The sequence below is a fragment of the Bubalus kerabau genome, chromosome 17 (genome assembly GCF_029407905.1).
Source record: "Bubalus kerabau isolate K-KA32 ecotype Philippines breed swamp buffalo chromosome 17, PCC_UOA_SB_1v2, whole genome shotgun sequence".
In the NCBI taxonomy this organism is placed as follows: Eukaryota; Metazoa; Chordata; class Mammalia; order Artiodactyla; family Bovidae; genus Bubalus; species Bubalus kerabau.
The window spans coordinates 6,366,168-6,379,788 of record NC_073640.1 but is presented as its reverse complement, the minus strand read 5'-3'; positions in this window follow the sequence as shown (position 1 = coordinate 6,379,788).

Below are 13,621 nucleotides of genomic sequence, written 5' to 3'. Positions count from 1 at the left end.
TCTACGTATTTGACTATTTTAGATACTGAATTTAAGTGGAATCATGAAGGACTGTCCTTCTGTGACTGGCTCAATTCACTTCACATAATGTCTTCTAGGTTCATTCATGTTGTCATATATGACAAAATTTCTTTCTTAAGGCCGAAAAATATTCCACTGTGTATATATGCCACATTTTCTTCCTACATTCATCTGCCAAGGCATATGAATCATTTCCATATCGTGGCTATTGTGAATATTGCTGCAATGAACATGGGGATTCAGGCATCTCTTTAAAATCTTGATTTCAACTCTTTTTACCCAGGGGTAGAATTATTGGATCACATGGCAGTTCTATTTTTAATTTTATAAGAGAAAAAAATAGAACAAAAATAATTAAAGAGTTTCAAGGGTAACTAAAAGGAGAATGCTTATAAACGTATAAATGAAACATTTATTCCTGGAGGAATAAACCAGGCCATGTAAGAGGGACACAAAACAGTTGACAAAGGAAAAATGAAAATTTTAAAGCAACGAATTCATGGAAAATTGATCTACAGTATGTGAAAACATACTTTTGCTTTATTTGATGAAGAAAAAAGATTAAAACCATAACCCTGTAATCATACTGTGTAATTAAAAATCATTTACTGTCAAATGAATTTGGGTGAAGGCATCTTATGAAGTGTTGATAATAAATGTGCCACATTCCCTTATTTCTGTAGGAAAAATCAAAGGCTTACAGTGCTCCTTCCTTGAATAAGAATAGGGACCAGGACACATGGATAAAAAACTTGTGCCTGGATGAAACTGAAAAATATAGAGCAAGGAACTTATGAAATTTAGAAAGCTATGAAAGCTTTCTTCCACATAGCCACCCCAGCCACTTCTACACCAATCAAAATAAAACACCCTGTACTCTGTGAACCTCATCAAAGAAAATGTCCCCACATAAAATTATTGACACCATCAGATAGAGAAAACATACAATGGAATTAAGTGTAAAAACCTTTTAAGTGTCTGACCTAACATCTTTTACTGCATCTTCCTTCCATGGTCTATAGAAGAATAAAAACTTCCAAAACAATGACAGTTCAGAACACCTCTCTGAATTGTCTGTGTAGTGCCAACTCTACTCATCATTTGGAGACAAAAGAGAGGTGGACACAAAAGCTCTGACGAGCAGTGATAAGACCTAAATTAAAGCGTATTCTACCAGGAGGGCTTCTGAAGTGTATTTCAGCGATTTTGAAGAAACAATGCTTCAATTGTTCCCATGCCTAGAAATAATCTTATTGAAGGGGAAGTTTCCCTGTGTCCAACAGCTCTTCACAAAAATGAAACATTTTCTCTTCAAGTAAATCCAAAGCAAGATAGTGAGATTTAGGCTGGGCTGCAAGAGTGACTATAATAGACCTCGAAGAGAAAGCATCTATTACAGTTTTATTTCATCCAATTCTTCATTATCCAAAGTATGTTTTAAAGAATTTTCCTTAAGAGTCCTGAAAACAATTTCAGCAATGACTAAACTTCCACTTCACCAAATAATCTTGGACATCTACATGAAAACTATGCAAAAAACAATCAGGCTGTTAGCAATAGTCTGATTCCCTGGAAACATTTTAGTAATTTTTTAAATTATCAGCGTCATCCTCTTGTTGCTTCATTTGTTACTATCATATTAGTTGATATAGAAAATTCTTATTTTCTGTTCCTTTTTATTAAAATTTTTTTTCCTTTATGGGAAATACCAAAAAAAAAAAAAAAAAGTTTCCATGAATAGTCACCATGAAAATGAATTAAAATCATTTATACCCAGATTTGGAGAAGGAAATAGCAACCCACTCCAGTACTCTTGCCTGGAAAATCCCATGGACAGAGGAGCCTGGTAAGCTGCAGTCCATGGGGTCGCAAAGAGTTGGACACAAATGAACGACTTCACTTTCTATTCTTGCTTTCTTTCTATACCCAGATTGGCTTTACACTTACTTTGCCATCTTTTACTTCCATTAATAATTAAAAAAAAAAAAAGTCTGTGGTAGGGGAGAGCCACGGGGCTCACTTTCATTTCAATCTCTGATTTCTGGATTTGGAACCTGGTCAAGACATAGAAATGAAGACAGACTTTCCCTGTCATAATACATAGTCTTCCCAGAGCAAATGATTGTATCACATACTTATTCACAGCCTTAGTTTTTGATTCACAAATCTTCTTCTCTATCAAAATATAGAACCCCGTTTCATGAGTTTCAACAAGAGAGCTGGGAGAAAAGGGCAGAGAAAGGATCATAAATGAAATAACAGGCTTGCTCTGTGCGGACCTAGCATAGGATTCTGCGTTTGTCTCTGTGGAGAAATTATAAAATGAAAAGACAGAATGAATTTGAATAAACATATACTAACTATGAGGAGTTCCTGAGGAAATCCGAGATTGCTGCAGCTTATACTATATCTCTTTATAAGGGCATGTGTGCCATGGGTGGGTGTGGGGGCTTTGATAAACACAGCCTGGCCAGAAGACCATGAGACTAAAGCTTGTAGGAAAACTCTTTCAAATTTCTCTTTTAGTCTTTTAAGTTCTCTTTTAGTCTCCATCTTCGCCTCCTCTCCTACACAGGGTTCTTTGGAACCACCTTTGCCTGACACTGGATCAGGAATCCCAGTGTTCCCAGAACCGTATGAGAGCAGAACACCAACAAAAACATATATGGGCTACTGTGCTGCCATCTTCCACTGATTCCTCCACTCTCTAGTCTAAAACCCTAAACTCCAAACGGAAGGAGATTCCTACTCCCTAACTCGAGGGTTCACCTGGGGGACAGAGCCCTTCAGAGTTGGGGACAGTGGTTCTGTGGTACCTGCAGCTGTCCATTAGAGAGCGCATCCACCCTCTCATGTCCAAACACACTGTGAACTGCAGCCCAAGCCCTTCCTACCAGACAACGTGCTAATTGAGGGGCACATGAGCAACTCACTGGCCATAAAACTTGAGGGGTGGGGGAGAGTAATGTAAATACAGCAAGAAACACAAAAGCTGAAGAATGCATATCACCCAAAGTATTAAAACATATGGACCAAGAATTTTAAATAAATACAATAAATATCCTCAAAGACAAAAACAGGGAATGGTTGTAACATGAAAGAGGAGCAAGGAAAAAAGTCCCCAAGGAGCGGTTAAATGGAGTTAAACCTTTATTAAATAACAACATCATTTTGGAAGTATAAAAGTATTCATTCAAGATAAATTTTAATGAGTCAAGGCTAAATATTACTATCAACTTATTACTAAAAATGAGGAAAGAACAAGAATAACAAAAACACTTGATCAATCCAAAGATACGCAGTTGAGGAGAGAAAAAGAAACAAAGAAAGAGAAGGGGTAAATAAAGAAAAGCAAGGTAGTAGACTTAGACTTCACTTTCACTTTTCACTTTCCTGCACTGGAGAAGGAAATGGCAACCCACTCCAGTGTTCTTGCCTGGAGAATCCCAGCGACGGGGGAGCCTGGTGGGCTGCCGTCTATGGGGTCGCACAGAGTCGGACACGACTGAAGCGATTTAGCAGCAGCAGCAGACTTAGTAGTAAGTAATTACAGTAATAACTAATTAAATTAAATGTTAATGGAAAAAATATTCTATAAACGGCAGATTTTCAGATTAGATAGAAATAACAAAATCCTGCTATATGCTGTTTACAAGGTGTATGTTTTAAATGACAAAAACTGTCTAAAACAAAGGGAGGAGGAAAGATATACCAAAAGATTACTAACTAAAACAAAGCTGATGGAACTATATTAGTATCAGACAAAGAAAACTTTTAAACAAGCAATAGCACTTTATAATAAAAAGGCATCTTCTTAGGGATAGATAGGTCATAAGAATTAAAGTTTAACTGACCTTAGTCATAGTAAATTCATTTTTAATATACTGCCAATTTCTAATACTCCCTTTAGAATGTACATGCACAGTCATATGAGAAACTGGGCTGTCAAACAGGAGTTGTTTAATTTTTTGTTTCTGTCAATTAGTCAAGCTTTATAATGGCATAAACAGGGAAGCTTGCAGCAGACTCCTCTGGAATAGTGTTAAAGAGCACTAGGATAATAACTAACATTAGGCTCCTTTGGCATACTCACCAAGGCAATGAACGCTACATGTACTGTCTCCTAGAATGGGGGAAAATGATGCTGTTCAGACCTAGAATCTGAAGCTGAATTGAGCTTCACACTCTATCCATGACTAATTTTTGCTTCATTATTAATCCATGGATCCCAAAGGAGCTACAGACATTCCTCTCTTGTTTTCCATAGAAATACACAGCATTAAAGCTACGCATCAGGCCACTTACAGTGCACAGTTCAGTTCGGTTCATTCGCTCAGTCGTGTCTGACTCTGCGACCCCATGGACTGCAGCACACCAGGCTTCCCTGTCCATCACCAACTCCCGGAGCTTGCTCAGACTCATGTCCATCGAGTGAGTGATGCCATCCAACCATCTCATCCTCTGTCGTCCCCTTCTCCTCCTGCCCTCAATCATGTCAGCAGAACAATAAAATGGGACAGCTGTAATGATAATAAATATGAATATTTTCTGACTAACCATCAACAAGCAGAATTATCAAGCGAATATGATTGTCATTGTTTTTAATTATCTTGAAAGAAAAAAAAAAAAGACTATCTGACTTGAAGAATTATTTCAAAGGATTTTACTATATTAAGAAAACTTTTAATGGACTGAAAATCTCAAAATCTTTCTTTTGAAAAATACACATTGAAACAGTGGTTCTTAAATTCGTATATTCCCCAGAATCCCTTCATAGGGAAAACAGATTTCTGGGAGCCACCGAGGAGTTTTTGAATCAGTAGGTCTGGAGTGGGATTCGGTAATTTGCATTTTTAACAAATTTCCAGGTGATGCTGATGCTACTGGTCCCCAGAACACCCTTTAAAAGAGCCACTGCTTCAAACAAATGAATAGACCCATCTGAGAATTATCTAATCTCCAGTACCTGAGTGACTTTTTTTCCTACTCTGAAACATTGAATTAGTCTAATGTGAATGAGATTTCTTCCACACGAAAGGCTAACAAACACTTAATTGGATGTTTCCCATAAAACGACGGCTGGTACTGATTCAATATGCAGAAACTTTCCATGTGTCTCCACCTCACACCTGCTCAGGGACCTGCAGTGCTTCAACACAATAGTGTTCCATAATGCTCCTTCAAAGTTCCAGAGAGTCCCAAAGGCGAACTGTATTGTGCTGTTTGGCCTTTCAGACTTGTTCACATCATTGCATTTTATGCAGCTCCCTAGTCCCATGAACACTGAGTCTCATCAAAGTAGGAAAACACTGCAATTGAAACCACCCAAAGAAACCAGGGGTATCCACGAGACACTAATACTTGTTTTCCCCCCTTTTATCTGATGTTTAGTGCGTCTAACTTACAACAAGGATTGGAGGTAAACAAAATCTAAAGAGCAGCAATCAGCTGGGAAGAAAATCAAGTGGTACATCGCACACTCAGACACTCTCTTGAGTTGGACTACCATTTGGGGCAGGACAGAGAGAGATGAATCCTATAGAGGTGTACTTGATAGGATGTGTGCGTACAAAGAAGTGTCCACCACAAGAAAGCAAGCAGAGCAATCAACAAGACCGCTCCTAGATCACGTGGGGAACATAACCGTGGGAGTACAAATTAAATACATTTGTATTTAATGCATTAAATACAGGACAAATTAAATACATTCTAGAGATCTGCTGTTCAAGACTGTACCTAGAGACAATGATAATGTACACTTAAAATGTTATTAAGAGGTTGATCTCATGTTAAGCATTTTTACCAAAACAAAATATACTAATATATATGTATGTATAGAGATGAGGTATCAGCATGAAGCATCACGGATTCTGTTTTGTAGATGAGGTCTTAGCAGTGGCTGATCAGTTGTTTCACTCACAGAAGGTTTGTCTTCCGAGGGTCTGAAAAGATGGAGAAATGACAGAAAGGAAGAAAGACAAGGCGTCATGTGAATTCACTTGCTTTGGGGAGACTCTGAGGAGGACACGTGTGCCTGAATGTTTGTATTACAGGGTAGGCCCTCTGCCCAGGCACACACAGGACTGCTTTATTTAAATTCACATTGTTTTGCTTTTCAGCACCTTTGGAATGATGCAGATCCTTAAATATTATTTATTAGCTCAGTTTCCCCAATTTCACACTGGTGCTTTTTCAGGTACTTCGCTGAAAACAGTTACATATGGTATAACTGTTTTAAATGCACTTTGTAAGATTTGCTTAAAATAAATTAAATCACTGTGTGTATCTACAGCCTCTGAGTGAGGAATTAGAAAATATTCTCAAAATAAATAGGTATAATAAATATTATGATCATTTTACCTGTCATTACAAGTTATTTAAATAAAGAAGTTGGAAAGTACCACTTGCAAAAGAAGGGGAGATCATGTTTTCCCCTCAGCATTGCCAAAAAAATTTAGAAAACTTGGTATTTTGACAATATTAAAACTATCAGATGGATGACCTAGAGATTATCATACTAAGTGAAGTAAATCAGAAAGAGAAAGATAAATATCATATGATATCACTTGTATGTGAAATCTTTAAAAATGATACAAATGAACTTATAAAAGAGAAACAGACTCACAGACTTCAAAAACAAACTTACGATTACCAATGGGGAAATGTGGGAGGGGAGGGACAAACTAGGAGTGGAGGGTTACACACTACTATGTATAAAAGAGATAATAAACTGAGATCTCCTGAGTAGCCCAAGGAATTCTACTCAATATACTGTAATAACTTACATGGGAAAGGAATCTGAACAAGAATGGATATAGGTATATGTACAGTTATTCAGCTGAATCACTTTGCTGTAGGCCTGAAACTATAGTTGCAAATCAATTATACTTCAATATAAAATAAAACTTTAAAACACCAAAATGATATTTGGCAAAACCAATACAATATTGTAAAGTTTTAAAATAAAATTAAATTAAAAGAAAAAAACAGCACTCACTAAAAAAAAAAATAATAATAAAATAAAAAAAGAAAAAAGAAAAAAAATAATAAAATAAATAAAACACCAAAACCAAAGACTGGTTCAAAATGGCAGAACAGAAGGACATGTGCTCACCTCTTCCTGCAAGAGCACTGAAATCACAGCTAACCAGTCATCCACAGGAAGATGCTGGAACCCACCCAGAATGTCAAAACCAATGAAATTCTTAGCTCACTTAAATAATAGAGCAAGTATCAGTAATGTGTTTTGGAAATTGTGTTATATACATCTCATAGGTAGGTAAAATTCACAGTGAGATAAATTTACAAAAATGCTAACTTCGGAGATCCAACCAGTCCATTCTGAAGGAGATCAGCCCTGGGATTTCTTTGGAAGGAATGATGCTAAAGCTGAAACTCCAGTACTTTGGCCACCTCATGCGAAGAGTTGACTCATTGGAAAAGACCCTGATGCTGGGAGGGATTGGGGGCAGGAGGAGAAGGGGACAACAGAGGAAGAGATGGCTGGATGGCGAGTTGACTCATTGGAAAAGACCCTGATGCTGGGAGGGATTGGGGGCAGGAGGAGAAGGGGACAACAGAGGAAGAGATGGCTGGATGGCATCACTGACTTGATGGATGTGAGTCTGAGTGAACTCTGGGAGTTGGTGATGGACAGGGAGGCCTGGCGTGCTGCGATTCATGGGGTCGCAAAGAATCGGACACGACTGAGTGACTGAACTGAACTGAACACAAGATCAAAGCACTCCTCTTGTTTTGCAATTGTATTTAAACGATGTCTAAAAATTTTATATTAGCTCCAAACACCATCCAGATTTGATGTGATTATGTCACCATGTCTTCAGTCACAGAAAATACAATTCTTTCACTTATTATCTTTGTGTCATGTTCTCCTTTTCACTATGCAAACTTTCAAACACAGCAAAAAGTACAGAGAACACTCTAATCAGCCCTCATATAGTGATTAGTGAAAGTGAAGTCGCTCAGTCGTGTCTGACTCTTTGCTACCCCATGGACCATAGCCTACCAGGCTCCTCTGTCCATGGGATTTTCCAGGGAATAGTACTGACGTGGATTGCCATTTCCTTCTCCAGGGGATCTCCCTGACCCAGGGATCGAACCCAGGTCTCACGTATGGTAGACAGACGCTTTACTGTCTGAGCCACCAGGGAAGTCCTCAATATAGTGATTGTTCAGCTCTAAAACTAATTTATGGCCAGCCTTAATGCAGCTACTGACCCACATATTTTAGCCAGAATATATTAAAGCAAATTCCATATATCACGGCATTTCATTGTAAATACTTAGCAAGCTTCTCTAAGACTGTTTTTAAACAATCATCTTCCTTTATAAGTCAATAACTTCTTAAAACCATGAACCATTCCTGTGTACTTGATTTATTTGAATCAAGATCCTTCAATGTCCACATGTTGTATTAAGTTGTCATATTTTTAAGTTTTATTTACTCCATGGATATGTACTATCAAATGTCCCACACTCTGCATGTGACTGACTACTTCCTCGTGATGTGTATATTCACATTCCTCTCTCCCCAATATTTCCTAAATTTATAGGAATCATTGGAGGACTTAAGATATCCAGGCTCAAGTATTCTGACAAACACACTTCATATGTGGTGCTTTGTACGTCCTATTTCTTCACATCATTGAGACCCCATGATAATCTGGTTGCCCCAGATATTTAATGATATTAAGATTGATCTGTGAATTCAGATGATGATAGTCTGTGCTCATTATAAAATTTTCAATCAAGCTTTCCCCGAACTTTAAAATCCATTGCAATTGTTGCCTAGAGTTGTAAAATGCAGCTATAGAATTCTATCACTCTTTCATCCACGTACTTATTAGCTGAATTTTTATAGAGAAGAACTTTCATTCTCCCAACTCATTGTCGTGTTCCCTTTCAAGATCCTTTTCATTCTAACTTGAAGAATATTTTTCTATCTATAGGAGTCAAAAATATTTTCCTGTCCTATTTTGGGATGTATAGCCACGAACTACTGAGAGCCCGGGGAATGTTAAATAATGCCAATAATGAACTAGATCATCCCAATGCATAAATTATCCTCAGGCTCGCATCCCTTACTTTAGAAGCTTCATTAATTGCTCTAGCTGCATTAACTTTTAAAGGCCACTGGGGTCCCATTAAGTTACAGTTATCTTATGACTCCATCTGAGATGCTTAGCCCCAGGGAGTTGTTTGTATGCTAAAAAAATTTGGGGTGACAAAAGAGAGAAAGCATTACATTTAGTTGCAAGTTAACTCAAAAAAGAATAAGATCCGCAAGAATAGCCATAAAATCCATTTATTTAAAGCTTCATAAAATTTGACTGAAGTAGTCTTAATAGGCTAGCCACATGCTTTTTTTAAAATGTGGCCAGTTTTTTTGCAGCTTGATGAAGCACACTGCTTGTGAGGCCCAGGTTTGCTCCCAATGGATGGGCTAGTTAATATCATGAGGAAAAGAGCAAACAACTGTGGTACTTCTGCATCTTGACTCTGATGGCTGTCTTGAAAAATGCATATCATTAAACTTGCAATAGTAGAGAAAGACAGTGCATATTTCAGCAAAATAACTGCTTGAAAGGGATCTGACTTTTGGAGGAAAGAAATGCACATATTTAAACAACAATAGCAAAGATCTGAAGGTACAACAGTAAGTAAAATACATTCAGTGTAACAGAATATGCCTTTAGCTCCCATGAAGCTATACCTCTGGAGGATTCATGATATTTCTTTCAAACGTTCCTATATACATCTTCCCTCTCTAAAAAATACACTCCTTCCAACTCACAGAATTACTTCAAAATGCAATTCTTTCTCTCTTTCTTCATTCATTAATCAGGATTCTCAAAAGACTAATTAGACTTCTGCTTAAAAGAAAAAGACTGAGAGAAGAGAAAGAAAGCGTAAGCAAGTGCATTAGAGAGACAGAATCAGAGCAAGACAGAGAGTCAGAGAAACAAGAGGAATTGCTTTAAGAAATTAATGCGTTCTTTCTCATCAAAAGGCAGGTGGGAATAGTGACACAGCAGAATGGGAAAGCTGAAGTCTCTGGGCTGCAAGGCATCACAGAAAGAGAAGCAGCTGACTCTGCAGACACCTGAGAGGTTCTGCAGAGAGGAGCTCCAGATGTGTCAGGGGTAGGCTCCTCCAGAAATCAGGGTCTTGTTTGAAAGTTTGTGCATAGTGCAATCAGACCTTAAGATTTTCTCCTCCAACCAAGGCAGCCTGGTTCATTCTTTCTTTTACCCCACAATAGTCACAGGTCTATGCTTGGGAAAAACTAAACCCAAAAGGTTCCATGAAATGTTGAGTTCCTTCTGGACTGAAAATCTATCGCAGTGCTTCTCCGCTGCCTTTCTGAGCATCAGAATGTACACATTTCTGGTCCTAAGCAAAAGCAAACAATACTCCTCAGAGATGGGATAAATGGAAGGGGGGTTACGTTCTATTTACGTAAATGGTCAGCTGTCTAGTTGCTGGCTCCATATTCTTTTCTTAGGATTTCATTGGTTTTGGTCCTATGGAAGTAAAACTTGGAACTCTTTCTGCCTATCACACTATTTTTAGATAAAGAATCTGAAATCACATATCTCTACATTAACCTGTTTTCCCCATTACCACCTTGGTCCTTCTGTTTAAGGGAGCGTTTTCTTTTCCTGGTTGGCATAAAGTTTTTGAACAGTTCTACTGTACAATACGAATAAAAACAAATTGCAAAAATCTAAATAGTAATAAAATATAATTAAACAACTATCCAGGTGTCAAGATTTCCACAGAGAATGAGGTGTTCCTTAGCCCAGTGTCTAGGAATTTCAAAGAGGGCACCCAGGCAGACAGGGTTTGTGCTCGTGTGTTCATCAGCTTCATACTTCAGGAATTACAGAAGCCAAAGTGTTTCACATTAGTATGCATTTGGGATATCCATCTTCAGTTTACATTACGTAAATGCATGTTAAAGAGAGTGAGAGCAGGTTTTACAGAAGTATAAAGGACTCTGAAGAAAGAGGTACATCAAGACATTAAACCAATATTTGCAAAATGTCTCTGCTAGTGGAAAGTCCTGGGAATTTTAGCTCAAATATGAATTCAGAGATGACATCTGTGAGTGTATCATCTGCAGAGATCAATGGGTTGATTCTCATTATGGACGTGAGCAAGTCATAGGGAGAAAGCTGGTCATGGCATCAGGATATAGCCATTGCTACTGGAAAAGACCCTGATGCTGGCAGTGATTGGGGGCAGGAGAAGAAGGGCACGACAGAGGATGAGATGGCTGGATGGCATCACCGACTCAATGCACATGAGTTTGGGTGAACTCCGGGAGTTGGTGATGGACAGGGAAGCATGGCGTGCTGCGATTCATGGGGTTGCAAAGAGTCGGACACGACTGAGTGACTGAACTGAACCAATCCTCTGAATGTTTGGGGCTCCCAGCCACCCAAAATTCACATGTTGGATTCCTAATACCCAATATGATAGTATTAGATCAGGCCTTCGGCAGGTGAAGTCATGAGGATGGAACCCTTTTGAATGGAATTAATGCCCTTAAAGAAATCCTGTAAAGCTTCCTAGCCCCTTCTGCCATGTGAGGATACACCGAGAAGTCCACCCCAGAAGAGGGCCCTCACCCATTCATGCTGGGACCCCAATCTCAGACTTTTAGATTCCAGAACTGTGAGATATGTTTGTGGTTTTTATAAGCCACCCAGACTGTGGTATTTTGTTATAGCAGCACAAACAGACTAAGACAGTCACTATAAACTTTACCATCACCATCTATCTGAAACCTGTCTAATCAAGACAGGACCACACATTAGTAACAATAAATTTTCTATGACAAACTAATACCTTCAAATGCTTCCACTGACTTAGAGCCTTCTGATGTGTTGTTCAGCCACTAAGTCGTGTCTGACTCTTTGTGACCCTATAGACTGCAGCACACCAGGCTGCTCTGTCCCCTACTGTCTCTCAGAGTTTGCTCAAATTTATGTCCATTGAGTTGGTGAGGCCATCCAACCATCTCATCCTCTGCTGCCCCCTCCTCCTTTTGCCTTCAATCTTTCCCAGCATCTGGGTCTTCCCTAATGATGATAAGAGTTGGCTCTTATCATCAGGTGGCCAAAGTATTGGAGCTTCAGATTCAGCAACAGTCCTTCCAATGAATATCCAGAGTTGATTTTCTTTAGTATGCATTGGTGTGGACTCCTTGCAGTCCAAGGCACTCTCAAGAGTCTTTTCTAGCACTACAATTTGAAAGCATCAATTCTTCAGCAGTCAGCCTTCTTTACGGTCCAACTCTCACATCCATACATGACTACTGGGTTAGATTTTAGTCATTTTGACTCTGTGCAAAAACTGGAGTTGACACTGCACAACACAACAGTGTTAATTAAAATTATAATTATTACCAGAACATGTGTAAACAATCTTGCATACAGACTCTCTGACTCTCTTCTGAGTTGTTTGTGTTTTTTAGGTTGTACTTTTTAGGAAAGGGAGAAATAACTGGAAAAGGACTTCTTGTTTCTCTGCATTTGTTTGTTATTTAAATTGAAGTTTTAAAGGGAAATGGTAGCTATCATTTTAGAGATCTATTCTAGTTAGACACAGACAACTTTCAGAAACCATCCCCTTGCATAGGCTCCTTCATGCTTCCCCTCTCCTGCCACCGCCAACCCAATTCATTTAACAGGACCCAGCGTCAATTTTCAAAATGAAAAGTCTCATTACAATTCCAACAGCTAGTTCCAAATTTTCCTGTTCTGCAATGGTTCTGATAATCACCTCTAGAGTGCATTGTTTGTATGAGAGTGTCCTCCATTATGTTACCTTTACCGATTAAAAAACCTAAACGTCTACCTTTGAATAACTCTAGGTTATTGTCACCTTGTCTCTTATCTTCTCAGACCATGAACAATTCCCCCGCCATCTACATGGCTACCTTGACCGCATTTGTAGAGGGACAATGTGTCTCCCCTGAGCTTCCTCCTTTGTACCTGATGATTGCCTTGCCGGAGGAGGCCAATGGAAAGGAATCATGTATTCCTCACCCTTTAAAAAGTAAAGCAACTCAGATTTAAGATGTCACACTGTTTTATTGGAAAGTATAAAAAGAAACTGTTTTACGGTGTCATTACAATGACACAGTGCAAGGACTGGCTCTAAAAAATACCTCTGCCTTGGGAGACCAACAGTTTAAGGCAGAAACCATCAAACGATGTCAAGCTAAACTGTTTATCTATCATCAGAGAACAGAATTGTTTTCTCTAATGGAGCGTCTTCTCTTGTTATGCATTCACTGAATATTGAAATCACCACTTTGGAAATTAATACTGAGGGGAAAATTCATGTGTCATTTGATAATCTAGTTAAGGACACGTGTTCCAGATTGAACAAAATTTAACATCAAAAACAGGGACAAAAACATTACTGAAAGATTCTACCTTGATCCTAAGGGTTTAGTTGCCCCCAAATGCATAAAATTAATAAAATATGTTTTACTTACTTGTTTTATTTAACAATTACTCTCTTGGACTGACCAATCAAAAATCCAAGCAAACAAAAACTCTAGTTT